The sequence below is a fragment of the Medicago sativa genome, chromosome 3 (genome assembly GCF_051527215.1).
Source record: "Medicago sativa cultivar Bolivia chromosome 3, Bolivia_mono, whole genome shotgun sequence".
Lineage (NCBI taxonomy): Eukaryota > Viridiplantae > Streptophyta > Magnoliopsida > Fabales > Fabaceae > Medicago > Medicago sativa.
This window is the reverse complement of record NC_140751.1, coordinates 45,769,135-45,777,885: the sequence shown is the minus strand read 5'-3', so window position 1 is coordinate 45,777,885 and position 8,751 is coordinate 45,769,135. Positions and strand designations below refer to the sequence as shown.

General features: G+C 32.9%; 1 long non-coding RNA gene across 2 annotated transcripts; it reads left to right on the top strand.

The window, feature by feature from the left end:
• Positions 1–221: 221 nt before the first annotated feature.
• On the top strand, positions 222–1,160 carry LOC146937710 (uncharacterized). Of its 2 annotated transcripts, none has more exons than XR_015033312.1 (3): positions 222–595; positions 683–800; positions 958–1,160. It is a non-coding gene; the product is annotated as an uncharacterized LOC146937710 (long non-coding RNA). The 2 variants fall into 2 exon arrangements; XR_015033311.1 differs by having other exon boundaries at positions 223–595; positions 683–796; positions 954–1,160.
• The last annotated feature ends 7,591 nt before the right edge of the window (positions 1,161–8,751 follow it).

Here is an 8,751-nt window from a genome sequence, read left to right as displayed (position 1 = left end):
GAATTTAATATTCAATGTGATTTTAAGATGGAAGTTATAATGAAAATTATTCTCATTATTATCAAATGTGCTTTAGATGAGCTATGTGCTCCATATATTTTCTGTTATAATATATGCAGTACATTGATGATTTCAAGTGTGTGATATACTCAAAAGATAAACTAAGAAATCCAAGAAGAATGATGTCAGTTCATACTCAGCCTAAAAGTGATATGATATTTTTATGATAAGGTGGGTTTCATGTTTCTAAATATATTTGCTATAGAAGTGGTAGTTGTTTTAATTTATAATCTTGCTTTAATTTGTACACATGATCGGTAGTACTTTGAATTTATCTTTAATATAATATAGTGTTATTGCTTAATGGTGTTTTAATAAATTTAACAACATATCATGGATCCGAGTACAGGTTTAATAATATAGCATAACAACCTTAAAAAATTAGTGTATGAATAATATAAATAATTTGATTGATACAAACTTATTTTATTTTTTGTAGTGTCCTCGCCAAGAAAATGGTATAGATTGCGGGTACTTTGTGATGAGGTTTATGAAAGAGATTCTCATTTCAAAACAAAACGAGATTCCAAAGCTGGTATGTTATTTTTATATTAAAGTATAATATTTGTATATAATTAAGTTTATTAAGTAATATGGTTATTTTCTGTTATAATATATGCAGTACATTGATGATTTCAAGTGTGTGACATACTCAAAAGATAAACTAAGAGAAATCCAAGAAGAATGATGTCAGTTCATGCTCAGCCTAAAAGTGATATGATATTTTTATGATAAGGTGGGTTTCATGTTTCTAAATATATTTGCAATAGAAGTGGTAGTTGTTTTAATTTATAATCTTGCTTTAATTTGTACACATGATCGGTAGTACTTTGAATTTATCTTTAATATAATATAGTGTTATTGCTTAATGGTGTTTTTTGGTATATATTCAGGTAGAGGAGAGTGAACGAAATTTGGAAATGAATAATGATTTGCCTGCTTGTTTTGGATAAAAATGTTGAGAAGATCAAGAAGATAGATGAAGACTACATGATACCATAGAAGATTTTGATCTTTATGTTAACTAATTAGTTGTAACTCCTAGAGATATCTATGTTACCATATTAGAGGCTATACATTTCTGACTTTTATGATATATATACATACATTAAGATATGGTTAAGTTTTATTTGATAAATAATAGTCTCAATTATAACGTGCCAAAATTATATATATTTCCCTTTAAATTTCTGACTTTATATATATTTTACTTTAAATTAATAAAAAACGCTATCTGCAAAGGAAAAAAAATTGACAACAAAATAAAATAAAATAAATGCTTCTCCTAGCACTTTTTTCCTTTATAAAGCGTTATCTAAACATATTGTTACATAGCGCTTTTAAAACAAAAACGCTGTCTTTAAACCTGTATTAGATGGCGTTTTTTTTATAGAAAGTGCTATCTAAGGAGATTCTTAGCTAGCGCTTTTTGACATAAAGCGCTATATAAACCATGCTTTAGCTAGCGCTTTGTACAGAAAAAAAGCGCTATATTATTTTTACCAGCGCCATTTACAGTAGCGCTTCAAAAGCGCTATCTAAAGCAAAAAAAAAGCGCTATATAAGCCCATTTTTGTAGTAGTGAAAATACGAATTTTGAATTACAGGACCTGAAGAAACTCGCTAATAGCGAAATATTTCGCTATTAGCCAAAAACCTCCATAGGCAACTCGCCATTGGCAAGTTTGGCAGTCTCTTGCGAGTTCTTGGCTTGTTTCAAAGGTCCTGTGGTACCGTTTGAAGCTTTTATTTGTAATCTTTTCTAACTATAAGACCCCTCAAATATCAAAAATCTAATGTGCATCACATTTTAAAGTTTTCAAAGAAAAAGGGCATGAGCAAACATTAACGGAATCAATCTAATTCAAGGTAACATCAGAAATTAATGTGTCAAGAGTTGAGTAGAAGCTTGGACCAAGAGTTTAAAGTTCTAGTATATGGAAGAACGTCGCAGATATGAGGACATGAGATAAGAAGTTGAGTGATGAAGAGTTATGTGTGTCCACGATTGGTAAACCTTTGCAAGTCACCTTGGAACTAAGAAGCGATATAATAGTTATGAAGTGTTCTAAGGATCGAGATTACTCGAGGAGAAACTTAAGTATGGTACCACTATGTTAGGAGGTAACCTCAACCAATAAGTATGTAATATCTGTCCAAGGGAAAGTAGTACAAGTACAAGATTGTTCCTCTTGGTCGGAGCATGTGAATTCATAAGAACGATTCTGAAGGTTGAGAACCATGTGATAGAGAGAGTGTGAATTTGATTAGTCTCAACAGATAATGTCTATGGCTAAAGTCAGTTGTATATCAGAGTGGCGCAACGGAGATTGATTGGTAAGAATTGAGTAAAAAGTTTGAAGCATCAAGTTTAAAATAGAGAAACTCGAATAGTTGATGGAAAGCGTGGTAAGAATATAATGGATGTGTCCTTGCCTAAGTAAGTCACGAGAGATTGGATTCACCTCCAGCGTGGTAATCGGGTTGTTTAGTTGGCGATGCCAAGTACACGCAAGAATTGTCAGTCTAATAAGAAAAGGGTTATGTACTAACACAAGAGGAATATGGAAGAATCCACTTTTGAAGTTAGAAGTTTTACCACGAAGGAAGGCATAATTATTAAGTTTTGCACGATGCGATTCATACCCTCTTAGACCATGCTTGTTAAGTGGTAATGATACTTGCCATAATATTAATGCACAATGATTTTAGGACTCCAAGAGTTAAGGAATGCGTTAGGGGACTTAGAATTGAGATTTATGTTAAAACGCGACTTTTGCATTTCTGAAACTGAAGAAACACGCCATAGGCGAGTAAACTTGCTTAAAGCGTGCAAACTCCAGAGCCAAATCACCATTGGGGAGAGTTGCACAACTTTTTCAAAACGTATTGACTCGTCCTGTGGTTCTGCAAGGTCGTTAGGGGCTCAGTTTCGCAATGTTTCTTTAAAATTATGTATCTCTTCATTCCAAGGACCCATATGCTAATGTTCAAAGTTTTCATGAAGTAAAAATATCGGACAAGTATTATTATCAATTAACAAAGAATGACGTTCTAGAGTGTGAACATGTATAAGATATGTTTTTCAAGTAGTGCATCGAACCTTGCAAGATGATTGTTGGGAATAATCCGTTTTAAGGTGGATTACTCGAAAGTTAGATTTAATTGGAGAAATTAAGGTTAGCAAGGTCAACAACAGTATTCGTTGAAAGAATAGTACGAGATGTTCGAGACTTTGTTAAGGTATTCAAGTGCAAGAGGTCGAAGTCAGAAATTTCAAGAATATGTGAGTTAAGAGACTTGTTAATAATTGTCGGGGGTATTGGCGTGTTTGATTTTGTTTTCTTCATGTCAAGTTTGTATAAGTTACCCGAGAATTCATGTTTGTATTGGAGTTCAAGACAAGGTTTGGAGAATTTCCTAAGACTCTGAGAAAGGATAAGGAATTTTGCATAGTTGTCAGTCAAGTTATGTATGTCAGATGCAGAAACCCTAAAAACCGAGTAAAGGAGATTGTGTGTTCCTACAAGTTACATTTAAAATGGAAATTGTGAAGACTATTCTTTACTAAGGGGTTATGTTCAAGTCATATGGATCTATTCAGATACTCTGAAGTATCGATTCAACAAACTATCAGTTAGAAAGGCAAACTTGGATTCTAGTAGGACCCCAATAGAAAGGAAAATCATGAGTGTTCTAGCTAATGATAAGTTAATTGTACGATTAGTTACTGTAAATCGGATAGGCTACGGATCCAAGGTAATTAGTCCAACACGCAGCAAGGGTAAGTCTCAATCACGGTATTTTAAGATAATTCTAATTTTGAGAAGATTTTCAGAAGTAAGAAGATCATATTTAATGAAATGTGGACTAATTCGGGATGTGTTACATGTTGCCGGTTAAGGGAGTATACTTCGAAACATTGATCATGTATAATCGGACACCATGGAGCTAGAACCGAAGATGTTATGTATTAGTGGTAGTGATTATTAAGTAATCTCTAAATTTCGAGGACGAAATTACTTTAAGGAGGTAGAGTGTAACATCCCACTCGTCAGTATTGGAATTTTATCCGTTGAATGTGTATCAGAAGATAAATGTCCACGAAGGATTAATGTGATCATGCAATAACGAGCAAGCACACGTTCAAGTACCGGTATCAAGTTAAATGTGTTTAAGACGAAGGGTATTTTGGTATTTGCACGCAAGTGATATATAAGGGTGGTTGGTCACAAGGAACTCATTTGTACTTGGATTTTCTCTCCCTAGGTTCAAGAGTTTTATAATTCTCTCATCCTTCTCTCTTCATTGTTGCCCCCAATCTCCCTCTCTAATCCATTAATCTTCCCAAGTTTGTGTAATTGGTAATCAAGCATGAATCATGGTGATTTCATAAGCAAGAAAACAACTAGAATTGGATTGGTGTTGCATTGGAGCTTTAAGATGTGTTGAGCAAGAGTCTCAAGAGATAGGGTTTGGTTTGGGAAGCTTAGAACTTGAAGCAATTGCAATAAGCATGTTAGGTGAGTTCTATAGATACATTTCCTCACCTTGGGTTATGTATGAATATGAAAGAAATCACTTGGATGTTAGTTTATGATTAGGGTTCTTAGTACCCCTTTGTACCATTCATGATCAATACTTGTTAATTGTTGCCATGCACATGATATAGACAGTTTTTATGATGTTCTGGATGAGTAATGTGCATTAGATTTCTTAAAAAACAAGATTTTGATGCAAAACACGTTTTATGGAAAAACTGGGCTGAAGAAACTCGCCATAAGCCAAAAACTCGCTAATGGAGAAATTGCTCCAGCAGTAACTCGCCATTAGCCAACCTGGGGGCGAAATTGACAACTTTTCCAAAAGTTGTCAGCTCGTTCCTAGGGTCCGTAGTGGCTTCCGGGGGTCTTTTTGCAGTCTTTTATACGTTAAAAACCCTTTATAACATCTAGCATCGAATGTACATTGCATCTTAAGATCTTTAAAGAATTTCATGAGCAATCATTAATGAGTTTGACAATGAGTGGTACACGAGACCAAAACACAAATCATGTACGGGTAGAAGTTAACCTAAGAATGGCAAAAACCATAGAGCCTCGACGTAGATTGTCGAGAACTAGTATGTTAGCATGAAACCTAAGTACGTTAAGCCATAAGTTGATAAGTATAAGCAAGTGATGACTCATCGCTAAACGAGTTGATTACAGACTCGTGGCGATCATTCATGTAAGTTAAGTATAAGCTCTTCACGTATGAACAAGACTATAAGTAACATGTAGGTGTTGTGTCTCTTGAGATCCACGCCAAGGGGGATTTCAAGAGGTTCACGTTAGGGGGACGGGACACGCTCCGCAAGGTAGGCCCGCACGGAACTGAGAGGAGTCTGATGTACCTTAGCTAGGATTTCATCGGTCAAGTAAGGGATTGTACTCAGGGTTACTCCTCCTGATACACTCCGTAAAATCAACTCAGATAATTGTTTGTTACACGCTTACCTTCTAACATAATGATAATCATGAATCATGCTACAATACGTTTATTTTAGAATATGAAGTATGTACAGGCTTATGCAACAAAGTAAGAATATAAAGATATACTATCGATGATCTTAGTACATCCCCGATCTTCCAGTTCAGGACCATGTCATGAATGGCTTATTATTAGGTCTTGATGCGTTTATCGTATCTTGACGTAGTGGATCTTTGGTTCCCTTGACCGCCATCACATGTACAATTTATGAAAATACTTATAGGCCATGATATGTAGAACCTTATGACGGTCCTAGTATGCACGATCTTCTAGGTAAGCATGCTCCACACACGTATGATCAACCGAATAGTTGTGTTGTAGACACATGGTGACCGTAGGTTTTCCTGAGGTTGCCTGTAGCCTAGGATTAGGTAGAACTCACTGAGACATTATGTCTCATCCCAATCCTATTTTGTTTCAAAGCAGCAGGTTGGTTTCGCATGAGGTAGCAAGCATGTGACCGAGTGGATAATCAGCAAGTGCTCATTCATACCTGCTGCAGGATATTTTTATGGATTCAAGAATGTATTACTATGTTTTGGATAGATAGCATTGTATTGCTAAATGTACGAACGTGATTTGTTGTATATATTAGTCATTCGAAGGCTTTATGTTGTAAATTTTAATGTATTTAGTACTAAAGATAAAGCACATGCTAAACTTTCTAGATACGTTTAGTATGGACGTTAGATAATCTATTCTTGCAAAACAGTCAATATAAGGTTTTTTCCAACAAAATTTCCATTTTTATTTGTGCTTTAAACAATTATTTATATTCTTTATTGTGCTAATATTTGTTGTAATGTTTTTTTTTTACCTCTCTTGATCCCTGCATCTTTTTTAGACACCGACACATTTCTTGAGACAATGAAACTGAAATATAGGACATATCATGTTGAATTTGATATTAATTATGTAATTTATATATTTCATGGCTTTTCTCCCTTTATACCTATATTTTAGTGATCCATATTCACATTTTTTTCTGTCGACTAATGTTATATTGTTTGATGTTCGTGCAAAAAGGGTATTGTGCTAGATTGCCAGACCTATTTGCCGTTGACTTTGGTGCTAAAATTAATGTCATCACAAAAAAAAAAAAAGATGATGATATTTGATGTTTGGAATAAAAATACAAGATAGGTTTGGCAATCAATTCAATTATCCTACTTTTGATCCTCCAATGATATTTACCATTCAAAAAGATGATGATATTTGAGATGTTCATCACTTTCTATATTTCTTTGTAAAGTAAAATTCTAATGCTGCCTATGTGGCACCTATAGAAAAACTTAATTTTTCCTATCTTATTTTATTCGAAAATCGAATACACCCGTAAGTTACAAATCTTCAATAACTTGACTTCATCTATACTATATATAAAGAAAACAACTCCTTTCAGCTCTTTTGGGCTGAATTTTTCTTTCCAAAAATATCTTCAATTTTGAATACAAATAACACATGTAACAAATAGATAAGAATAATATTAAATATGGTTAATTAAGTAAATAGTCCCTATAAATATTCAGAATTTTGTTTTTAGTCCCTATAAAATAAAATCACACTTTTTAGTCCCTATAAAATTTTCCATCAGCATTTTTAGTCCCTATAAAATTTTCTATCAGCATTTTTAGTCCCTATAAAATTTTACCATCAACATTTTTAGTCCCTAAAATACTTAAGGAAAATGTCACAGGGACTAAAAAGTGTGATTTTATTTTGTAGGGACTAAAAAAAAAAACTGTAAATATTTATAGGGACTAAAAACTTAATTAACCCTATTAAATATTAAAAAAATGTAACAAACACTATTTGAATATATATATATATATATATATATATATATATATATATATATATATATAGGGGAGGGATCCGTTGACTCCAGGAGTAAGTGTAAAGACTTACTCCACATCTTAACCCTCTATTTTTCTTAATCTAACGGTTTTAATTTGACTCAAGCGAGTGAGCAGGAAAACAACCATGGATTACACTAGGTTTCTGAAGAAAAGAAAAAACGTCTTTCTTCTCTAACAATGACTTCCTTGCATCATTGATCGTATCTTTCAATTCAATCTTTCCTATGTGAAATTACCAAGACTGTCTCATTTACCATGCAATTTTGGTCCAAATCGAACAAGGGTCTTTCTGTTTCACAACCAGATGCCCTAAAAAAAGAAATTGATTACTCTTTTTTTAGAAGAAGCAAAATTGATCACTCAATCCCAATGATAAGATCAATGCCAGAATTAATAAAATATTAAGCATTTTATACAAAGGGGTGTGTATTGCTTTTCATGTCGAGAATCGATGACTCATGGGCATCAATGGCAAAAGAATTAGTCTGATAATTTGAAGGTACCTTCCCTCAATCTTCCAAAACCTAAGCCGTCTTCTAACATACGCAGGGTAATTGATTTCCAGGGAAGATCCCATATGAGCGCAATAAATTATAATTAATCCTAGCCGTTAACTAATAATTAAATAGATGGTTAAGATGTGGAGTAAGTCTTTACACTTACTCCTGGAGTCAACGGATCCCTTCTCATATATATATATATATATATATATATATATATATATATATATATATATATATATATATATATATATATATATATATATATATATCTATTTTTTCCTTGATTATTTAAAAAGTGTAACAAACTAGATTAGTATATTTATACTGACTTTTTCATTATCCCAATTATACCCTTAAACAATTTTTTCTATAATAAAGATGGTTGTTGGTTTCATTAAAAAAAATTAGATTATATTTTTTTTTGGTTATATTGTTGGTGTCATTGAAATAAATAATCATGATTAGTTTGATTTGTTATAACTTGAAAACAACAAACATTTATATTTTTAGTTTTAATCCAACTCAAAAATTCATACAGAAAACACTGTTAATAATTTTTAAACGTTAACACAATAAAAAGAACGGATAGACGGGCACGTGAGTGCCCGTCTCGTGCCCGCCTTTCAATCTTCCTCAACTGACGTGTACGCGATAATAGATAAAACACTATATAGGCCATTTTATTAGACTATCAGTGCAAGATTTTATTAAAATTTATCGGTTACATTTTTCAATCTTTTTCAACCTACGTGTAATAGGTAAAACACTATATATTTGTAAAAAAGAAAAAAAGGTAA